The 23,278-nt window shown below is 39.8% G+C and overlaps 1 long non-coding RNA gene across 2 annotated transcripts in view; it reads right to left on the bottom strand.

Annotated features, from left to right (window-relative positions):
- LOC135232926 (uncharacterized) overlaps positions 1–23,278 on the bottom strand; it is a 74,124-nt gene that overhangs the window by 49,797 nt on the left and 1,049 nt on the right. For both annotated transcript variants that reach the window (XR_010323545.1, XR_010323546.1), the window contains exons 2-3: positions 22,788–22,832; positions 17,047–17,266 (exon numbers count right to left, since the gene is read on the bottom strand). This is a non-coding gene — a long non-coding RNA (uncharacterized LOC135232926). The remainder of the gene's footprint in view (positions 1–17,046; positions 17,267–22,787; positions 22,833–23,278) is intronic.

The raw sequence follows: 23,278 nt of genomic DNA on the forward strand, positions 1-23,278 counted from the left end.
CAGAACAGAGTAGAACTGCCCCATTGAGTTTCCAAGGAGCGCCTGGCGGATTCGAACTGCTGACCCTTTGGTTAACAGCCGTAGCACTTAACCACTACGCCACCAGGGTTTCCATGTATATACATACATAAAAGAAATCCAAAAGGTATTAGTAAAAGAGCTTTTATCCGCAAGATATTTACCATAGTATTTACTATTGTCATGAAAAAATAGAATCTCCTTGAAAGTCCAATAGGGTAATAGTAACATAATTTATGTTATATAGACTAAATGAAATCATTCACACCATAATAGATTATTGTTCTAAACATTTATAATGATGTGGGAAAATGGTAACTAAATAATGTTAATAGACAGAATAGGATAAATTAGTCAATACAATCTCAGCTATGTACCAACAAAAATGCAAAAGACGGAAGTGAATTTTTTTTTTTTTAGGAAGGGAATATATCAAGATATGAATTATAGATGATTTTTATCTTACTTGTTTTCACTATTTTCCAAATTTTCTATAATAATCATCTACTGATTTTAGCTTCAATAGTCTATTTTTCATGTGATCAATCTCAATATCCAAATTAATAATACTAAAAATTTAGAATTTTTTTAGTTATATTTTGGATGAATTTGTATCGCTGTTTCAATTAACTGCAGTAACCAAATGCCTGTGCTAGAATAGGCATTCCAAGGGTTTAGAGCAGTCGTCCCAAATACAGTGATATTTTTTCTTTAAGAAAAGAAAAATGAGACTACTGTTAGCAAAGGCCATGGGACCTAGCATGTAGGTTGTGTTATTTCAACATATGTGATCTGCTCAGTTTCTTGAACATCTGTTCTGTTCTGTATGTGTCTATATGTGTCTTTCCTCCCCTCACTTTCCTCTATGCTTCTACAGTTCCTTAGTCATACTACATATACTTCTTACTCCTTCCTCCCTCCACAACTCATAAAGAAGAGCTGAGATTTATCAAGTTCATGCATTATGCCAAGTGACGTTCAATTTTGTTAAATTTTTGGATATTCAGACTATCCATGAATAGTGGTGATTCTGAAACCCCATTTTTAAAGGTGAGCAAATGAAGACATGGAGACTTAACCTGAAGCCATATTACTAGTAGCAGTAAAGTGGGTTTGAAACTGCTGGTCTGTTCCATGCCCCAAGCTGACTGACAGAATGAATCGACCTCCTCACCCATATTGTTCAGTGTTCTCTCTCTGATATTGGACTCCAAAGACCCATTGTGGTAGGACTCAATTCAATTATCCTTGATGAGAACTTCGAAAATTGGCAGTGTCCAGCCCAAATCACACTAAAACCATTGCTATTGAGTCAATTCCGACTCCCAGTGACCGTATAGAACAGAGTAGAACTGCCCCCATAGAGTTTCCAAGGAGCGCCTGGTGGATTCGAACTGCCAACCTTTGGGTTAGCAGCTGCAGCACTTAACCACAATGCCACCAGGGTTTCCCAAAGCATATTAGTTGCCCATAAATTTACCTAACCTACTTTGCCTACTTCCACAAAGGGTTTTGATAACTTACAAAACTAACTGCAATATTAGGTAGGAAAAAAAATAATAAAGTAGCAAAGCAATTTAAAAAGGCAGATTAATTTGTTACTTGGTATCTGATTGGGTCAACCAATGGCCAAATCCTTCTTTAAACTTAGTGGCCTCTAAGGGAAGAGCTACTTCCTTTCAGTTTGATTAAACTTGCTAATTTTTTTGTTTGAAGATAAGTATTCTAGTTATTGGCTTGACAATTTGAAAAACTCATTGATGTTCAAGGTAACTATCTTTCATAACAGTGAGGACTTGGAAAACATTTCAAGAACTTCTCAGATTAAAGACATCTGGGCCCGCTGGCCTGTCCACAGGTATCAGGTCACTTCAACCCACTTGACCTCTGAATCCTCTCCAAGACTCTAACGGGTTTCCTGAAATGCAAGTATCTAGGTTTAATGCTCTGCTGTTGCCAACTGGAAATTCCTAATAATTTTTGAACAAGAGTACGTACTTGCATTTTAATTTTGCACTGGGCTCCGAAAATTGTGTAGTCGAGCCTGTCCACTAGCCCAGTGAAAATGGTCCACTTGATGGCTATTTATGATTCTCCATGCTGTTGCCCCTTTCTTGGGTTCTTCATCTGTGAGCCTCAGTAACACTGAACACAGTTGGCCATGCCCTGTTTGCAGTTCTCTTTTTGCTTTTGATATTGTTTTCTGTTCTTCTTCTGAAATATGAGAGCATCCAGATCTCCCCTTTACTCCCAAACCACTTCTGCACTGTATCCTTCCTTTGGCTCTTCCCACCTTGCCAATGCAGCAGACCCCCAATATTTCCACGCTTTGTTTGGAGTTTACACCACTTTCTCTTTGCCTTTGTTTGGAGTTTACACTACTCCTCAAGTTCATCTATCACCTCCATGTGTCCTACTAAAAATATATATATATATATTTCTAACCGTGACCATCCTTCCCCTCACTTTGACCCTCAATTTCTAGCTGCTGATTTGCTTAACTCTTAACTTTCCCCAGTAACTCAAACTCAACAAGTGTAAAATCATACTCATCCTTGCCTTCCTTAAACTGGTTCATTCTACAGACCTCTTTCTTTTTGGTCATTGAAATTGTCATTCTATTGCTAGATCCTCACAGAAATTCAGTATAATTTCTGATCCCTTCCTCACTACCACTTCTCACGTTCAATCAATTATTAACTGCATATGTTAGCCCTCATAACAAACCCTTCATTGCAAACTGTCCAAAGCCAGCATGATCACATACACAAATATGAGCAACGTTTTTGGTAGATACCTCAGGCTTTCAATAGGTCAAAGCAGGTGGGAGCTCCGGGCTTCCTCTCTCACAATCTCATATGGTATGTTATCATGAAAACAAGACCCAGACTGAATCCGACCCACGTATTAGTGAGGAGGCTCAAAATGTATCAAACAACCTTTCCTGTTAGATCGATGAAGCCTAGCTCTCTGTCCTTTCTGAATATTTTGCATGAAATTTTCATTCAATGCTGATGTAGCAATATTCTAGTGGCACAATCCAGCTAACCTTCTTGTTCAATTCAGATGACAAAGATCCTTCCAGTGTCAGCTAAACACAGACGGAAGTGACATCTTAACCCTCTGAGTCCACTATAAAGGATGTTGGCCATTAGGCTTACCGGGTTTTTATATCTTCTTCACACAAGGGCAGAATTGACTGCATAATATTTCTAGCTAATTCACATGTATTTTACCAGCAGTTTTATTTAATTACTTATTTAAAATTATGTATTAAGCAGCAGTGAAACCCCACTTTCCAAAAAAAAAAAAACCTTAAACAATATAAAACAAAAAGTCTATGAGCTTTAAAATAAAGTACATCTATGGTGTTTCCAGAGGTCCTTGGGTGACCCAAGTGGTTTGCAATCGGCTGCTAACTGAAAGGTTGGTAGTTTGAACCTACCCAGCAGCACTATGGGAGAAAGGCCTAAGGATTTGCTCCTGGAAAGATTACAACCATGAAAACTCTATGGAGCAGTACTACTCCATAACACATGGGGTCACCATGTGTCAAACTCGACTCTACCGCAACAGGGTTGTGCTTCCCTTCCAAACTCCACCGTCACCTGAGGTAACCTGAATTCAGTGCTCAATATTCCCTTGCTATTGCAACTCATATAAAAAAAAAAAATTTTTATATGAGAAAGGTTCCTATAAAAACTGTATTATGTGCATTTTAATTTTAATTATTTTTAACTTAACATAAGGACATTTTATTGGGTATAATCATTGGGACATACTTTTTCAGCTATTATAAATTGTTACTATTCTTCCCTATTGTTGTATGTAGCTATAGTTTGTTTTGACTCTTTTGTAATATGCAACAATTTACTCATTTACTTTTCAGGTGATCAACATTTAGATTATTTCCAGGATTTTTGTTACTATTTAGAATAATGCTTCTATGAGTATTCTTATACAAGTCTTTTGTTATACACATGCAAAGTTTATTGAGTTGTGGAGTTACTGGGTCAATAGAGTAGGTGAATGTTTAGAAAATAATTGTGAATCATCTTCTAACATGCTTCCTCTCTCACCATGAATGTAAAGGAGATTTTCTGTGAATACACATCTCTTCCAGCACTTGGTATTGTCGAATTTTGATTATTGCCAATTAAATAGTATAAAATGGTATCTCAGTGTGGTCTTGATTTACATTGCCATGATCACATAACATACAAATATTTATTGGCCATATGTTTTTCCTTTTATAAAATGTGTGTTCATCCTCTATCTGTTGGGTTAGATTCTTAATGATTTTAAAGGGCTTTTATGCATTCTTGACATGAGCTCTACATATCTTGAACACCATTAATTTCACCAATGAAAAACCATCCACGTTTTAACAATATTCATTATGTTAGATAACAAACCATCTGATTACAATTGTAGTTAACTACAGCAGGAGGGCTTGTAGTAGCTATCTCTGTAGTATGGGCCTTCGATTAGATAACCATGCCATCCATCCCAATCTGAGTATTTATCCACAATAAGCACATATCAAATATTAACTAAATGCCCCTCAGGTGTAGTTTAAAATTTTATATCTCTCTCTCTCTCACTTTTTTAAGCACATATCAAATATTAACTAAATGCCCCTCAGGTGTAGTTTAAAATTTTATATCTCTCTCTCTCTCACAAACACACACATATACATATCATACTGCCAAAAAATAAATAATAATGCAACCCCCTTTTCCAATCCCATTGCCACCACCCTGTTGTCTCTCCCCAAGACCTTTGTGATATGTTTCAAACTGGTCCCCTGATTCCAATGTCTTTCCTCTTCAATGCAGCCAGCACAAGATGACCCCAGATTCCTCTCCCCCGAAACACCTCACAATCAGAGCAATGCACAAAACTCTCCATTACCCATTAAATAAAGTAAAAAATCCCTAATCTATAGTTCCAGTCCTATTTAATCCTAACCTCCCTTCTAAGGCTTATACATGAGTAGCGCCTAAAGCGGTAAACTTTGGAGTCAATGTCTCCACCCTAACTCTAGAACTGGCCTCCTATATATAACATACTTAAGGTCAGTCACTTAACCCGATCAAAGCTGTTTCTTTCTCTATAAAATAAGGATAATTTCCGTGCCTAATATACAAACACATAGGGCCAATGTGAGGATTAAACAAAGTAATGCGTTTTCAACATTTACAGTATATTCAACTGTACAATGTCTACCTAGAAGCACTCAATCAATGTTGGTTGTTGTTTATGTGCCTACTGTTGCTATCATTATTATTACACTGTAGTCCAACTCTTCATCTTGTTATTCTCTAGATATGGGCAGGGGAGTTCATTTTGGCTATTCTCCCTTAGCATCCCCATATAGGTGCCTTACTCAACTGTGTATATGATGAGATAAAATGCTATGAGCTTCAGAATTTCTAAGCACTCTGTTAACACTTTTCATATAATACTTACACCCAACAGTTCCTTAAACAAATACATTTATCTCTCTATAGTTTGTGCACTGTTTGGGAGCAAGGACTATTATGTTAGTCATCTTCCTCCGTCCCCGCCCCCCCCACCCGCCCCCCCACCCCCACCCCACCCCACCCCCGGCCGTATCTAGTGCCAGGCCAAGAACAGAACAGTTGTTCAGGAAATATATGTTGTTTGAATGTATTCCTCCACTTGTTTTCTTTCCCGCTTCTTTTCCAATCCTTTAAAACAGACACACACCCCCCACACACAGAAAAATCTGTATAAAAACATTATTTGTACTTGTAACCCTTATAAAGTCATCACTCATGATGCCCAGTCTAAAAGTGTTGTAGTTAAAAATTCAGCCCAAATAATAATTTGTGTCTCTCTCATGTGCATACTAAAAACCAAAACCATTGCCACTGAGTCAATTCTGACTCACAGCGATCCTACAGGATAGAGTAGAACAGCTTTATAAAGTTTCCAAAGAGTAGCTGGTGAACTGCTGACATTTTGGTTAGCAGCCAAGCTCTTAACCACTGCGCCACCAGGGCTCCCTTGTGCATAGATTACCACAATTCTTATTGCTTTTCTTTCCTGTTTTATTCTCCAAACCCCTAAATACCGGGGACTCTCTTAACCTCCTAATCTTCCCTTCCTTCCAAAAAAAAATGTCGCCCCCCCCATCAAAACCAACCTGACACTGCCATCTTGACCCCTTGACTACCTCTTCCATTTTCCCTCTTCTGCAATGTACCACAGAAACCCTGGTGGCTTAGTGGTTAAGAGCTATGGCTTCTAACCAAAAGGCCAGCAGTTCAAATCCACCAGGTGCCCCTTGGAAACCCTATGGGGCAGTTCTACTCTGTCCTATGTCACTATGAGTTGGAATCGACTCAACAGCAATGGGTTAGTTAGTTAGTTACAATGTACTCCTGAACCTCCCATCTCTCCTTCTTCACTGCCCCTTTGTTTTCCCAGATCACTCTAGGTGCAGACCCCTTGAGCATTTATTTCTTATTCTGCCTGGCTCTTTTCTGCAGAAAAGGTTCCCATTTATTGTTTGCACTTTCTCTCTTTAGATTTCCAGGCAGGAGAAATAAGATAAGCAAACAGGCAACCCCTTGATGCTCTATTGTGGTCAGGGTGGGATGAGGAGGGAAGGAGTAAATAGTAGGATACAAATTCACTAATACACCTCTTCTGTAACATTATCACACATTCATGTTATATCCATGGATAAACTGCATTCATAGATGGAAGTAATTTTATAAATATAACGTTAACTTAAGTATTACTTATTCCATTGATTATTTCCTAGCCTAAGGCAGCTTATGGAGCCCTGGTGGCATAGTGGTTTAGAGCTCAGTTGCTAACCAAAAGGTCAGCGGTTCAAATCCACCAGCCGCTCCTTGGGAAACCCTTTGGGGCTGTTCTACTCTGTCCTATAGGGACAATATGAGTCAGAACCAACTTGATGGCACCTAACAATAACAACAACAAGACAATTTATAAACAGCCATGGTGGTTTATCACTTAAGAACTCAGCTGCTAATTGGTGGTTTAAACCCCACCAGTGTCTCCTCGGGAGAAAGACCTGGTGATCTGCTCCTGTAAAGATAGCCTAGAAAACTCTACGGGTCAGTTCTATTCTACCACATGCAATTGCTATAAGGGGAAAATCCACTCCACAGCATCTAACAACAATAGCAGCAAGGCAAGTTATACAACCCAAGTGGTCATTTTCTCTCATGTCATTCACAATGAATAGATTATTTTTTTCTTATGCTTTAGATGAAGGTTTCCAGAGCAAATTAGTTTCTCATTAAACAATTAATACATATATTGTTTTGCGACATTGGTTACCAGCCATGTCAACACTCTCCCCTTCTCAAACCTGGGTTCCCCATTACCAGGTTTCCTTCCCCTTCCTGCATTCTCATCCTTTCCCCAGGTTGGTGTGCCCATTTAGTCTTGCTTTGCTTTGTGGGCCTGTCTAATCTTTGGCTGAAGAGTGAATCTCAGGAGTAGCTTCAGTACTGAGTTAAAAGGGTATCCAGAGAGTCCATAGATTATTGAAAGAGTTTCATAAGATCAGAAGTCAGTTCAATGAACTATGGTGATAGACAGAGAAACTGGTTTATTTTGGAGGGTTGGTTCATGGATTGTGGGGGCTGAGATTTATTTTAAGGGTTTGGCTCACAGATTGTGGGGGCTGGCAAGTCCAAAATCTGCAGAAAAGTCTGAGATTTATTTTAAGGGGTTGGCTGACTGACTGGAGACTCAGCTGGAGTTGATAACGCAGTCTTGAGGCAGAATCACTTCTCCAGGAAACCTCAGGTTGTACTCTTATAGCCTTCAACTGATTGGATGAGGCCCACCCACATTGTCGAGGGTAATCTTCTGTACTTAAAGTCAACAAACTGATTGCAGGGGTTAACCACACCTACAAAATACTTTCACAGTCACACCTAGATTAGTACTTGATTGAATAACTGGGAACTGGCCTAACATAAGTATAATACTCGTTGCCTTGAGTTGATTCCAATTCATGGTAACCTTATAGGACAGAGTAGAACTGCCCCATAGGGCTTCCAAGGAACAGCCAGTGGATTGAAACTACCAACCTTTTGGTTCGCAGGTCAGCTCTTGACCACTGTGCCACCAGGGCTCCAACATAAGTATATTAGAGATTAACATTAGCTTTTGATCATATATAAATAACATAGAGTTCCTGAATGGTGCAAATATTTATGCACTTGACTTCCAACAGAAAGGTTGGCAGATGCACCAACCCAGAGCTGCCTCAGAAGAAAAGCTTGGAGATCTACTTCCTAAAAATCAGTCATTGAAAACCCTAGGGTGCACAATTCTACTCCAATACACATGGGGTTGCCATGAATCAGAATCAACTCAACAGCAACTAGTTAATTGATTATGTCTAGGTTAAGAAACTGTATCTTACTTATTGTTTTTGTCACCAGGCATATTTACATATGTAACAAAACAAAAGGAAAAGAAAGCAGCTCTAAAATTGCTGTAAAGAAATTTTATTTTGCCAGTTACCGGTGTACAACTCATGGTGACTCACAGTAAATAGGGGGGCAGAAATGTCAACTATCGATGAAGTTACTATGAGACCACAAGCTCCTAATTCCCAACTCTCTGTGAACATTTCCCACTTATTGGATAGTATAAATGTCTGGGAATAGTGACAGCAGGTAGCAAGCAAATCTGCAAACCTAGCCAGCAAATAGCCTTCATTTCCTTTTGAAGAGGCAAGTCTCAGAGCCGACATTGTTCACGCACGTCAAGCTTGAGAACAGCCAAGAGACTCACCTCTGTTTTGGAAATAAATTGTAAGGCTTTTCAGAACTCTCCACACACTCCCAGAATTGCAGTCAGGGGAAAGAAGAATACATAATGTCCTCCACACGTTTGAACCCAGCTCTTGCCAAGAAGCATTCCAAAGTCTTGTTAGCCAAATCTGCTACCCTAGTACAATAATTTAGGCCCTGGGGCAGGACAAAAATTATGTCTTTATTGCCACTCTCATCCTACCTGTGGGTGGTTGGCTCTGAAAATGCCTCAGGCTAGGTAGGTTTACCAGAGAAGAATTTATCTAAAACTACTCTGTCCCAGACCTAGGCTCCAGCACTCTGGTCAATCTGAAAAACACATCTCTAGGGTGGACCAGGTATACCGGACACAGCTGCTGATGCTGTCCTCCTTTCTGATGTGATGTCAAAGCATCTCACCCATCTCTGTTGTTGTTAGGTGCCGTCGAGTCAGTTCCGATTCACAGTGACCCTGGGTACAACAGAAGGAAACACTGCCCTATCCTTTGCCACCCTCATAATCCTTGTTATGCTTAATACCTTTGTTGCAGCCACTGTGTCGATCCATTAATGGAGGGTCTTCCTCTTTTCCAATGACCCTCTACCTTACCAAGGATGATGTCCTTCTCCAGGACTGCTCCCTCTTGATAACATGTCCAAAGTACGTGAGCTGAAGTCTTGCCATCCTCGCTTCTAAGTAGCATTCTAAGTGTACTTCTTCTAAGACAGATTTCTTCTTTTTTCTGGCAGTCCATGATTAAGAGTACCTTTTTCAATTTCTCAGAAACAAAAACAGTACAAACACATAGAAGATACCCAGTAAGACCTTGTAGATTGACTAATCCATGTAGATTTAGATCCCTTTTATACTATAGGCAGTGCCATTACAATCTCAAGGCATAATATCATTCTTAAAGTTGAAATTACATCTAATTAAAGGACCTGCTCTGCCTCAAAATCAGAGCTAAACATCTACCACCAACACACAGCTCCTTCTCTTCATCCTTGTGGCTGGACTTTATGAACAGCCTCACAATCTGTCCACTGACCCAAGTAAAAAATCCAGGCTGTTCATGACCTTCAACTTCTCCTTTCTTGTTCCTCAGCCTCTACAACTAGTTGACTCACCAAGACTCACCAATTCTAACTAATAGTTGTTAGCTCCCATCCAGTCTGCCTCTGACTCATGGTGACCCCATGCTCAACAGAACTAAACACTGCCCAGCCCCTCAATGTCCCCATGAATGGTTGGGGATAGAACCTTTGTGATCCTTAGGGTTTTCATGGGCTGAGTTTTGGGACTGGATCACTAGGCCTTTCTTCCTTGTTCTTCCTAGTCCGGAAGCTCCACTGACACATGTTGAGAAACATAGGAACACATAAGCCTCTATTGACAGATGGGTGGTGGCAACACATGAGCTGCATTGGCTGAGAATCAAACCAGGGTCTCCCACATGGAAGGTAAGAATTCTACCGCTGGACCACATTGCCTCCTCTAACTCCTTAAAAAAAAAATAAACAAACGCCTCTCAAATTGTATCACTCTGCTCCAGCACTACTGTTACCGCCTTAGGTCAGAACCTCACCATTTCTAACCAGATTTACTGCACAGCCTTCTAACCACCCTCTTTGAATATATTCTTATGCCCCTCAATCTCAACTTCCGCACTCTGACCATGTCTCTCTCTTAATTAAAAGCGTTAATGACACCCCACTGCTCTCAAGCCTTGCTCAAACTATGTATTATAGGCTGTTGTTGCTGTTGTTAGGTCCCATACAGTCGGTTCCACTCGCCCTATGTACAACAGAATGAAACACTGCCCAATTGTATGCCATCCTCATAATCCTTGCTGTGTTGAGCCCATTGTTGCAGCCACTATGTCAATCCATCTCAAGGGTCGTCCTCTTTTTTGATGACCCTCTACTTTACCAACCATGATGTCTTTCTCCAGGGACTGATCCCTCCTAATAACATGTCCAAAATAGGTGAGGTATAGTCTCACCATCCTCACTTCTAAGGAGCATTCAGGCTATACTCCTTCCAAGACAGATTTGTTCATTCTTTTGGCACTCTATGGTATATTCGATATTCTTCGCCAACACCGTAATTCAAAGGTATCAACTCTTCTTAGGTTTTCCTTATTCATTGCCCAGCTTTCACATGTAAATGAGGGGATCAAAAACACTATGGCTTGGGTCAGGCGCACCTTAGCCCTCAAAGTGACATCTTTGCTTTTTAACACTTTAAAGAAGTTTTTTTGCAGCAGATTTGCCCACTGCAGTGTGTCCTTTGATTTCTTGACTGCTGCTTTCATGGGTGTTGATTGTGGATTCAAGTAAAATGAAATCCTTGACAACCTGAATCTTTTTTTCCATTCATCATGATGTTGCTTATTGGTCTAGTTGTGAGGATTTCTGTTTTCTTTATGTTGAGGTATAATCCATACTGAAGGTTGTGGTCTTTGATCTTAATCAGTAAGTGCTTCAGGTCCTCTTCACTTTCAGCAAGCAAGGTTGTGTCATCTGCATAAAGCCTGTTCTTAAAAGAGTCTTCCTCCAATTCTAATGCCCTGTCCTTCATATAGTCCAGCTCCTTGGATTATTTGCTCAGCATACAGATTGAATAAGTATGGTGAAAGGGTACAAACCTGACGCACAGCTTTCCTGACTTTAAACCACACAGTATTCCCTTGTTCTGTTCAAATGGCTGTCTCTTGATCTATGTACAAGTTGCTCATGAGCACAATTAAGCATTCTGGAGTTCCCATTCCTGGCAATCTTACCCATAATTTGTTATGATTCATACAGTCAAATGCCTTTGCATAGTCAATAAAACTCAGGTAAACATCTTTCTGGAATTTTCTGCTCTTAGCCAGGGTCCATCTGACATCAGCAATGATATCCTCTTTCTATGTCCTCCTCTGAACCGGCTTGAGTTTCTGGCAGTTCCTTGTTGATTTACTGTTGCAATCTCTTTTGAATGATCTTCAGCAAAATTTCACTTGTGTGTGATACAATAACTTCCACTTTTGGTTGGATCACCTTTCTTTGAAATAGGCATAAATATAAATCTCTTCCAGTCAGTTGGCCAGGTGGCTGTCTTCCAAATTACTTGACATATATGAATGAGCACTTTCAGCACTGCATCCATTTGTTGAAACAGCTCAGTTGGTATTCCATCAATTCCTGGAGCCTTGTTTTTTGCCAGTGTCTTCAGTGCAGCTTGGACTTCTTCCTTCAGTACCATAGGTTCTCGATCATATGCTACCTCCTAAAATGACTGAAAGTCGACCAGTTCTTTTTGGTTCAGTGACTCTGTATTCTTTCCATCTTCTTTTGAGGCTTCTTGTGTCATTCAGTACTTTGCCCACAGAATCCTTCAGTATTGCAACTTGAGGTTTGAATTTTTTTTTTTTCCAATTCTTTCAGCTTGAGAAATGCCAAGCTTGTTCTTCCCTTTTGGTTTTCTAACTCCAGGTCTTTGCATGTCACTATAATACTTTACTTTGCCTTGCCAAGCTGCCCTTTGAAATCTTTTGCACAGCTCTTTTTTATAAACTACAGGGTCCTTCATCATAAGGCTTTTAGAGACACATCTGATCTCAGCTCCTGCTCCATCCCAACAAGTATCCTTTGGCTGAGTCACACTGACCAATTTGGGATTTTCAGAGGCCCATGCTGCCAGGGCTCTGAGTGAATAGTTCCTGTGGCTTGGGATACCCCACCAGCTCCCCATCTCTTTTTTGGGGTCTGTATCACCTGTCCTTCAAATTCTCACTGAAATGTCACCTCCTTCTGAAAGCATTCTCAGAGGGGGTTAGGAACCTAAATTCAAATACTTCCTTACTAGCATTAAAGCATTTATCATCTCGTGCTGCCATTTCGATCTTCTCCACCGACTACCTTCTCCATTAAACTAGACAAATGTTCCTTTTGGAGCAGAAATTGTGTCTCGTTGAATTCTCAGAGCTTAACCCAGTGCCTGGCTCAGCAAAGGATTATTAAATACACCACATGAGTGGAGATAGAACAGATGAATACATAAATGGTTGGGAGAAAAAAAGTAAGTAAATGGTGGTAGAACCTGAGAGGAACACAAAGACAACATTCCCGCCCTTGAGAAGGTTACAGTCTGATTGGGAAGACACAAAAATACATAATAAAAACCTACTACAATGCAAAAGCGTTCTTCCAGGGAATCTGTGAAAATGACTTGGTTGATACTAGAAAATTCAAAAGAAAAAGAAAAGAATGAATGATCCAAGCCATAAGGTTAGCAGACTAAAGGACAAAGAGATTGGTTTGCACTGAAGTGTATTCTGGAAAAGGGGAACGCCATTTTGGAAACAGCTGGGCAAAGCAAGAATATGCATCATGCATTGAAGAGTTATAAAGAGAAAGAAGCAGGAAGGTGCAGACATTTGATGAAAAATGCCCATTACATTATCCAACAAAAAATAATAATAATATTTATTACAGTGTATGTTACAATTTCACGTACTCTCTTAATCCAATATATTAAAAAGAGGTGTTATTTATTATAAAAATTGTCCCTGTTTTGACAGATAAGGAAAATGAAGCTCAGAGAAGTTAAGAAACTTGCCTAAGGGTCTGAAAAAAGTAGCAAGACTAGGTTTTTAACCCAGGCATGTTTAATCTCAAGTTTACTCTTCTTCTCTGGCCTTGTAGATGGGATCTTAAACTATACAAAGATTCTGTATAGGGCAATAGAGGAAGTTAATGTTGAATAACAACTTGCCAGTCCATTTTAAATCCCCAGTTCTCTATTATTTCCTTTCTTCTTTTTTTTTTTTTTTTTTTCCTGTCTTGATTCCATTTCCACTTTGACAACTTGAGGAAACGATCTGAGTCTTTTGAATACTAGTAATGAAACCTGTTATCACACTTTAGGCCACAATAATTTACCTCAAGGAGCGCAGCTCCTGGATTATCGTCTTCAGGATCTTCAAGAATTTGTCTGCATGAACTGGTTCTTAGTCACACACGTGAAGCATTAAATGATTCTATAACTTTTGACCTTCTCACTTTTTCTTATAGGAGATCAGTGAGAATGACTTTGTCAATGCTTGAAAAGTCAAAAGAAGAGCAAACGGTCTACACAATAGCTTTTGTATTTATTGCTGGCATTCCTTCCTCTTTAAGAAGTTCTTCTCAAGCCCAACGGATAAGGGATTTGGTGAGCATCCTAAACCATGAAACTTGTCTTGAGATCTGTTTCACCTATGAAAATGCTCTCACTTTTCTCCTAATAGAGAATGGTATTTTTTCCTCTTACAATATGTAACTATCATTTTCCTGGGATAAATCATGCCATCAGAGATATTCAAAGAGTTTGTGCAAACAAATACTTTCAGATATTGCTGGTAGGAGTATAAATGGATTCAACTCTTTTGGAAAGCAATTTGGCAAGATGTATCAAGAACCTTAAAAATGTTCCCTTAGTACAATAATAGCACTTCTTTGACTTCATCCTGAGGAAATTACCCAAGAGATATGAAAAGCAAACCTTGACTTCAAAGATATTATTATGGTGTCATTTATAAAAATCAATATAAATGATCAACAGTAGGGTAATTAATCATTTCATTTTTATTTTGGAGGTTTTATAGTAGATTTTAGTATTTTGTAGGGTTAGTGCCCACTCAAGGCACCTTTATGATAAAAAAAAAAAATAGTCTCCTTATTCGAGGATATGCGATGCCTTTTTATTTCTTTAGGTTTTCTTTTAAGATTCTCAGTAGTGCTTCCTCATACGGATATTATGTATTTCTCAAGTTAATTCCCAGTTCCTTTCTTTTTAATTGTGGTAAAAATATATCTAACAAAACGTTTGCCTATTCAACAATTTTTATGTGTATAATTCAGCGAAGTTGATTACACTCATCATGGTGTCCCACCATTATCACCACCCTTTTCAAATTATTCCATCACCATTAACAGAAACTCAGTGCTCCCTCAGTGCCCCCTAAGAAGACACTCATTTTTCCCCTGCCTCCAGCCCCTGGTAACCACTAATAAGCTTTTGGAGGGACCAGTCCCTGGAGAAGAACATCATGTTTGGTAAACTAGAAGGTTAGTGGAAAAAAGGAAAACTCTCGACAAAATGGTTTGACACAGTGGCTACAACGATGGGCTCAAGCATAACAATGATTGTGAGGATGGCACAGGATCAGGCAGTGTTTTGTTCTGTTGTGCATAAGGTCACTATGCCTTGGAAACAACTCGACGGCACCTAACAACAACAGCATTTCAAATAAGTGAGACCATTCAGTATTTGTCCTTTTGTGAATGACTTATTTCACTCAGCATAATGTTTTCAAGGTTCAGCCACGTTGTGGCATGTGTGAGGACTTTATTCCTCTTTATGGCTGAGTAAATTCCATTGTATACCACATTTTGTGTATTAATTCATCTGTTGATGGACGTTTAGGTTGTTTCCACCCTTCAGCTATTGTGAATAATGCTGTAACGAATACTGGTATACAGGTTTCTGTTTGTGTTCCTGCTTTCATTTGATGTTTATACAATAACATGAATCAGAGTGGCTGGTGAGTTCAAACCACAGACCTTTGGGTTAGCAGTTGAGCACTTAAGAACTATGCCAGTGGTGCTCCCTATATAGTGGTGTTAGGGTGACAGAATTATAACTGAGTTTTTCTATGAGTCTGTGCTTAACAAATTTTTTTTTTATAATCAGTGAAAAATCTTTATTTTTAAAGAGTTTGTCCTTATTGATGTTATAGACAAAAAAAATGGTAGAAATTTCAAAAAAAATTATAAATAAGAGCAAGAGAAAGGCTTTAAGGCATATTTCTAAAGTGACATTGACGTAAGAAAGTTAAGTAGCAAATCATCATAAGACTCGCCTACAGAAATCGCCAACAATGATCTGCACTGACTCCTAAAATAAAGGGCGAGCGAGCCTATGGAGTAGAATGAAGTTGCAGAGATCAGGGGATGTCTAACACACAGATAATTAGAATCTTCTAAGGCGGGGAAACGTGACATTCACAACTAGCTTTAAAAATAGTGCTCTTTAAATCCTCAGCAGCATCAGAGTCACGTGAGAATAGGTGGGACCTTGGCAGCCATTTTAGGAGGGTAAATATAGAGCGAGAGTCTAAAGAGTTGTGATTCCGTAAATATGTGTTTCAGGAGACTCTTCCCTAGCACGTCGCCAAACTCACACTGTCTACCGTGGTGTGAATTTAGAGCTGCAGGGTGTGTGGAAAGAGCTGCGAGTCAGTCCCACTGAGACTCAAGGATCGAGAGTTTGACAGGGTTGTAGGTTTTGCCATTGAAGGATGAGATCCGTCGCTTCATGCACCCAATACAGACCAGTCACCCTCCCAATATAACAGTGACTAACACCACATAACGCCGAGATAGTGCTGGCACCTCTGGTCGAAGGCAAAGATGATCCTTGGCCCAGCTTGAAAGCTACCTCATAGGAAGGGTGTCCTAGATTAAGATTTTTTTTTTTTTCTTTTTAATAAGATCCACCAAAAACTTCTCTGGCATCATTTCACCAATATATCAATTTAAACATGCTTGCCCATAAGTAAGACCAAACTCATTACACCAAGTTCAGGTACAAACTGCACATCTTGGACCACTGTCCATTATTCATGCTAAGGAGTACACTACGTTATTCATTCATGTTCTAATGTACACAAGAATCACCTGTTACAATGCATACCCCAGTGTCTCTGCTGTGAAGGGTCTGAAATTCCCGGTCTCAAATGAAGACCAGAAATTTACATTTTACTAAACATCAGAGAGAATCCATAGGTTTAACTTAGAAACGCTGCTCTGGGGTGTCTGTTTATCAATCAGTGAATACCACTTTCTGTCACTAATACCAGTTCTTAATAAACCAAGGCTGCTGGTTCCATACTGAGCCCAGTGACAATCATTATTTTTATCAAAGAGTTGGATGAGGACAAGCCACGCATGACTATGAAATCTTTCAAAGACACCAAGTGGGGAGAGATAGCCAAAACATTGTTGGAGAGCTGAATCAGGATTTTAAAAGGTTCTGGCATACTGAGAACAAGGGGCCAAAATCAACCAGAAGAAAATAAGTACATGTAAATATCCAGCCCTGTACCTTGAGTCAAACAGTAACATGCACAAGGACGAAGGAACCTTGTAGAACAGGTAAATAAGGCTCAGAGGTTTGAAATGCACTCACCTGAGTTGCTATGGCTGGGTACCAAAGTCAGGTGCTCAAGACAGACGAGAGAAGGGCCCCGTGACACTGCGCTGTGCAGACTACATCTGGAGTGCTGGATTCAGTGTTGGAAGCCACGTGTTAAGAAATAAATTGAAGCATAATAGAGAAGATTGTGATGGTGAAGGACCTGGAAACCATTCCATAAGGGGAAAAAGTGAAGGAACAGGGAATGTTTAGCCTGGAAAATAAAAGATTGGGACAGATATTAGAGCTGTTGTCAAATATATATGTATACACATATATATATAAACCTTGAAATGATAGAATAATTCAGTGCATTCTTTGTTGTTCCAGAGAGTAAAAGCAAAACTAATGGGAAGAAATAATACAAGCTCTAAGGCAACGGAGAATGGTTTTGTCTGTTGGCCTCTCCCACTCACCTCCACCACACTGCCCACCAGGATAAACTCTATCATTGTCACAGCAGACTATTTGCTCTTTCACTGCCACCCACCTTCATCATTCTGGATCTTCTACTGGGATAACCTCTCTTATTTGTCTACCTGGATAACATCTAATCATTATCGTGAGCTCAATTGTCTCCTCCCCTGTGCAGTCTTGACTCCCACACCTCCTGGACCACAAAGACCATGCAGTCAGGGCTTCTTCCTTGGTATCCCCAGAAGCTCTCATGTACTTCTCTACCGCAGGGGCCTCACATGGTGGATTAACAACTTGCATGCATCCCTGCCTCGCTCACAGTGCTTCTAACCAGGTCTTATTTTTTCTCTTAACCCCACACTTAGGAAAGGCAGAAAGAGAAAGAAAGACACAAAAGCAGACAGAAAAGGAGTTAGTCTAGGATCCACAGCCAGTTTACTTATACTTCCCAGGTGTAACTAAATCAGGAGTAAGAACCATACTAGAAACTTCAGTCTTAGAAAAGGCCATTAAGACATGACTAATGACATGCTCTTGGAAGAGATAAATCTAAAGAGATGAGAACTCAGTCTGATGCACTGCCATGAACTCTCTATATATGAAAACCACATGGTAAGTTGGCAGTGAACTCTTGGTAGGAGATCCAAGGGAAAGAAGAGAAATGCCGTTCCTTGAAACTCAGCAGTGGGCCCTGAAGCAGAAGAAACATAATCTCGATCATTTGTTTTACTTAATTGTATAATTTGGGTGCTAGTATTTCTAAGATAAACTGAGGCTATTCTTTTTTTTTTTTTAAATATATTTAAGAATGATTTGCCCTGAACCAGTAGTATTTCATTATACGTAAAGACAATATTATGAAAACCAAAATTATTCAAATCAAGTATATAAAAGTGAAAACATTGAACTTAAAATCCAAATTGTATCATGTTGCACTGAGTATATGTAATGACAACTTACACTTTTTTTTCCTTTGTAATGGGAGAAAACCAAAAGCCTATTGCCGTTGACTTGATTCAGACTCATAGCTACAGAGAGAACTACATGATAGGGTTTTCAAGGGGTGGCTGGTGGATTTGAACTGCCAGCCTTTTGGTTAGCAGCCAAGCTCTTAACCGCTGCACAACCAGAGCTCCTACAATGGGAGGGGAGGTAATAAAACTATAATTCTGATCTGCCGTTAACCATACTGTGCTGTGGTTCCCGAAATCTCCAAACTTGAAGTTATTTGCCATTTTCCCTATACTGGAAAGTCACCAGACAACAGAAAACAGACGGGACTATGATGTTACAAGTTTAAAAAGTAATCAGATTTCTCCAAAGATGGCATACAAGTGGCCAACGAGCACATGAAAAGACACTCAACATCATTAGCCATCAGGGAAATGAAAATGAAAACCAGAATGAGATACCACTTCTTAGTCACTGAAAAAAAAAAGTTATCATCAAATTCACTCCAGCTTGTGGCGACCCCACGTGAGTCAGAGCATAACTGAGCTAAACGGGGTTTCAGTAGCCGATTTTTCAGAAGGTGGTCACCCGGACTCTCTTCTGACGCACCTCTGGGTGGACCTCACCTCCTGCCTTTCAGTTAGCAGCCAAGCATGGTAACATTGCACTACTCAGAGGCTGTTCAACACCCACTAACTCATTGCCATCGAGTCGGTTCTAACTCATGGCAACCCCATGTGTTACAGAGTCAAATGAGCTCCATAGGGTTTTTTTTTGGCTATAAATCTTAAGGAAACAGACGTCCAGACCTTTCTTCTGTGGCACCACTGGGGGAGTTCAAACTGCTAACTTTCTGGTTAGTAGTTGAGTGAAAGCCATTTACACCACTCAGGGACTTCAAAAACCACTAGGATGGCTATAATCAAAAAGACAAATAATACCAAGTATTGGTGAAAATGTGGAGCAATCAGAACTCTCATGCATTACTAGTGGGAATGTAAAATGGTGCAGCCACTTTGAAAACAGTCTGGCAGTTTCTCAAATCGTTAAACATAGGGTTGATGGTTGACTTAGCAATCCCATTCCTAGATATATACCCAAGACAAACAAAAATTTCCACACAAAAACGTATACACACGTTCATAGTGCATTATTCATAATAACCAAAAGGTGGAAACTACGCAAATATCCATCAACTGAGGAGTGGATAAACAAATATGGTATATCTCTCAACGGGATATTATTCAGCCATAAAAATAAAGGAAGTACTTACTGATAGAAGCTACAACATAAATAAGCCTTGAAAGCATTATGCTAAGTGAAAGAAAGGCCACATATTGTATGATTCCATTTATATGATATGTCCAGACTAGGCAAATCCATAGAGACAGAAACAACATTAGTGGTTGCCTAAAGCTGGGGAAGGGGAAGACACTAATGAGGAGATTAGAGTGGGGTGACAGCTAAGGGGTATGGATTACTTATTAAAGTGATGAAGATGCTCTAATATTGATTTTCCTGATGGCTGAACAATTTTGTGATTACACTAAAGACAACATTAAATTGCATACTTTAAACATTATATGGAATGTGAATTATATCTCAATAACACTGTTTGCAGAAAAGCTAATCAGAAAACTACAGGGCAGAAGAAACTCAAGAATCTATGTTTTAAATGTTGCAATGTTCTGATTTTATTATTATTGTTATTATTGTACTTTAGGTGAAAGTTTACAGAGCAAAGTAGTTTCTCATTAAACAGTTAATATGCAAATTGTTTTGTGACATTGGTTGCCAACCCTGTGATATATCAACTCTTTCCCCTTCTCCATCCCGAGTTCCCTGTTTCCATTTGTCCAGTTTTCCTGTCTCTTCCTGCCTCCTCATCTTTGCTTTTGGGCTGGTGTGCCCATTAGTCTCTTACACAGGATTGAACTATGAAGCATGTCCCTCACATGTGTTATTGTTGGGCCCTATAGACCTCTCTAATCTTTGGCTGAAGGGTGAACCTCAGGAATGACTTCAGTACTGAGTTAAAAGGGTGTCCTTTTTAAGGAAACTTGGGGTTTCTACAGTCTCTGTCAGACTAGCAAGCCTGGTCTTTCTTTTTTTGTGAATTTGAGTTTTCTTCTATATTTTGCAACATTCTGATTTTTGGGAGACAAACTATAGAATAGATGTGATTCTAAAAAGAAGGCTCTATACCAACTTTTCTGAGAGTTTTATGCCAGTGTCTAAGAAATCAGGCAAGTGTTCCCTTTGGAAAATACTCAGTGCACAGGATATATTTTAAAACTTAATTTAAAAGTTAAAAACGAATCTGAAATTTAAATATATATAAGAAAGTGTAAATTATCTGGTAAACTCTTAATAATAATGATCCTAGAACACACACAAGTGATATGACTAGAAGAAATTACAATCTCAGCATTAAATCTCGGTGGTAGAAAGATGCATCTCTGCCCACTCACCAGCTGGGGTCTCCTGGATTAAGAAATATTTGGAAAACTAATAGAAACATCTGAAGAGAGAGAGAGATCAGTTTTTCCTTCCCAGAATCAGAGGATTCTATGGCGGGAAATCATCTCACTCCACCCATGTATTTGATAAAGGAAGAAACTAAGGACCAGCATGAGGAACTCACTCTGCTGAAATTACCCAGCCAGCTGGTAGCAGAGCCAGAACTTGACCCTGATCTCTGCCTTTGCATTTCACATTCACTTCCCCCCAGCCTGCACCAACACTTCTGTAATGAGCACTTGCCAACTCCGTCTGCAAAGTTAACGGGCACTTCTGCTTTCACCAGTAGATGTGTTCTGGACTGTGCTCTAGCCCTGGGACGGCAGGACACCAGTGCCACAATTCATCATTTTCCAGACAAGATTTCCATCTAGAGGTTTTCCTCCAAGCAGGACTCTTCTGCAAGCGTCTGTCATCCCTGGGGTTGTTTCATCTCTCTTCAGTGGAAACATTTATTCAGGGCTGCACCTTCCCCATCCACCATATACTTTTTGTCTAAATGGGAACAGACCAGAGCTCTGAAACAAGGCACAGTATGTCCTGGCCTTCATAGGCTCTTCGCCACCTATTGAGCATCTTCTATTTAGTGCATTTTCAACCGACAGGCAGTCATCAGCGAGGAATGAGCAGGTTTGCTATCTGTCTGCCAGGTCACATGGGAATACAGGCAAGAATCCACTTGCTGACCTTCGTCTTTCTCCTTCTTGGCCTCATTTGACATTCTTCACTTCTCCCCGTATTTTTGGTTACACATATTAATAAAATCTAACATTTGTTCACAGCTGTGAAGTTACAAAACACTTTCACTTTCATAAGCATCTCATTTGCTCTTCCTAGCCACTATGTGAAGCTGCTTATTAACTACTGCTTTATAGTTAAGAAACTTGGCCCTGGTCACTGTCATCAGGGAGCAAGCTGGTTCTGTCTTCTAACTCCAAGCCCCCTAATTACTTTTGTGTTTCCTACACCACAGTGTTTCCCAGAGACTTACACCACAACTAAGAATATCACTTTACCCACATTAAATTCCCTGGTTCCTATTACTTGCTGAATCTCCCACGGTTTTCAATCACCATGGACATAAACAGTACAGCTTTCACTTCAAATTCAACTACGCTTCTTGTGCCTAGTTACAGCTCAAAATTTCCCTCCAGGCAGACTGTGTTCGCAGAGTCATTGCTTGATCAGCGACTCTGGGCTACACTGTACACACAGAGCAGACAAGGAGTCTATACCTCAGCTGGTGTCTTGCTCATGAAAAAGAGCTACGTGGATTCTCTCCTGAGACCTTCCAATAGCATCCTATGACTAGGGCGAGAGGGTTTGACAGCCAAAGTCCCCAAGGACATGCAAGTGGCCTCCAGCAAATAATTCTTCCCAGGGTTGCTGGCATCATAAGTCCATGCAAATTTTTAAGAACACGCATCCTGTCATGCTGGGAACATCCATGCTTCTGAGATGTGCTGGGGACAGGCAGAGACTCTTTCAATAGCCATGTCTGACTCCGGGATTTCTAAGTCCCTTTCAGCACTGAGGCTGACATAATGATAATAACATTACAGCTACAAGGTCAGGCTTACACCTATGAACTAACCAAGCACCAATCACTGACAGCCAAGCAAGCGTAATTAAAAGAAAATAACACATATTCAACAATTGCTTGTTAATTACCTTCTTCATCCCAAGTTTTATGATCAGCAAGGGAGATGAAAATTTGAATAAAGATACAGCACCTGCCCTTGAAGAGCTTACAGTCTAGCAGAAGAAACAAACATATTCTAAATGTTATATACTAAGGACAATTAGATGGATGTGCACAGTATTATGAGCACAGAAACGGAACTCACCTGTGTGGAGAAGGCTTTGCAAAAGCAGTGACATTGGGGCAGGGCCTTAAATAAGAAATAGAAAAAAATTGCAGTCTTTACTCTGTACTTGCACAACAATGGTTAATAGCATCTTGAAACAATGTTGCACAAAGACAAATATTTAGAAGTACCAGAAAGCCAGAACAAGTCATGGTCTTATACCCCAGCCTGCTTTTGTCAAGATACGCTATGACAAAGACAGGCTAGAAGTTGTTCAAATCTCCATGTGGTCCTTCCAAGCCCAGTGGACAAAAATGATCCATTAAAGAAATACAGTGTCTTTCTTGTTATTCAGATAATATTGTATGTACTGTAGAAACCCTGGTGGTGTAGTGGTTAAGTGCTATGGCTGCTAACCAAAAGGTCAGCAATTCAAATCGACCAGGTGCTCCTTGGAAACTCTATGGGGCAGCTCTACTGTGTCCTATAGAGCTGCTATGAGTCAGAATCAACTCAACAGCAATGGGTTT

This window comes from Loxodonta africana, chromosome 12 (assembly GCF_030014295.1).
Source record: "Loxodonta africana isolate mLoxAfr1 chromosome 12, mLoxAfr1.hap2, whole genome shotgun sequence".
NCBI lineage: Eukaryota > Metazoa > Chordata > Mammalia > Proboscidea > Elephantidae > Loxodonta > Loxodonta africana.